Source organism: Triticum dicoccoides, chromosome 6A, assembly GCF_002162155.2.
Source record: "Triticum dicoccoides isolate Atlit2015 ecotype Zavitan chromosome 6A, WEW_v2.0, whole genome shotgun sequence".
NCBI classification, from domain to species: domain Eukaryota; kingdom Viridiplantae; phylum Streptophyta; class Magnoliopsida; order Poales; family Poaceae; genus Triticum; species Triticum dicoccoides.
The window spans coordinates 632,715,048-632,715,870 of NC_041390.1; positions in this window are offsets into that span (position 1 = coordinate 632,715,048).

Genomic DNA, 823 nt, shown 5'->3' on the forward strand with positions numbered 1-823 from the left:
CGGGACTAAAGGGGGGCATTGGTCACGGTTGGTTCCACGAACCGTGACCAATGCCCCCTTTAGTCCCGGTTGGTGCCACCAACCGGGACCAATGGCCTTGTATTGCCCCGCGCCCAAAAGTTTAGTCCCACCTCGCTAGTTGAGAGGACTCGGGAGTGAATTATAAGCGCTGTTGCGCCTGCCCTCCCGAGCTCCTCTCAACTGCAGGCTTTCGGGTCTAATCTGTCACTGCAACGCCTATGGGCCTACTGGGCCTGCTGCGGGCCTGAATCCTGGCCCATGGTAGGGTTTCTAGTCGTATTCAGGCCGTGGTGGCCCAGTAGGTGGCATTTTTTTTGTTTTTTTGTTGCTTTATTTATTTTCTTTTGTTTTTTGCTTTATTTTTTAATTCTTTATGCTTTTAGTTTTAGAAAAATTATAAACTTCTTGTTAATGCCATTAGTTTTCAAATTTGAAAACACTTTTTTCGTTTTTTTGTTTTCTTTGTTGCTTTATTTATTTTATTTTGTGATTAAATTTACTATAAAAATAGTTTTTTCCTGTTTTTTCATTTGTTTTTTGCATTATTTATTTTCTTTAGTTTTTTGCTTTAATTTTTAATTCTGTTTGCTTTTAGGTTAGCAAAATTATAAACTTTTTGTTAGTGCCATTAGTTTTAGAAAAATTATAAGCTTTCTGTTAGTGCCATTAGTTTTCAAATTTGAAAACACTTTTTTAGTTATTTTGTTTTCTTTGTTGCTTTACTTATTTTATTTTCTGATTAACTTTACTATAAAAATAGTTTTTTCCTGTTTTTCTGATTTGTTTTTTGCATTATTTATTT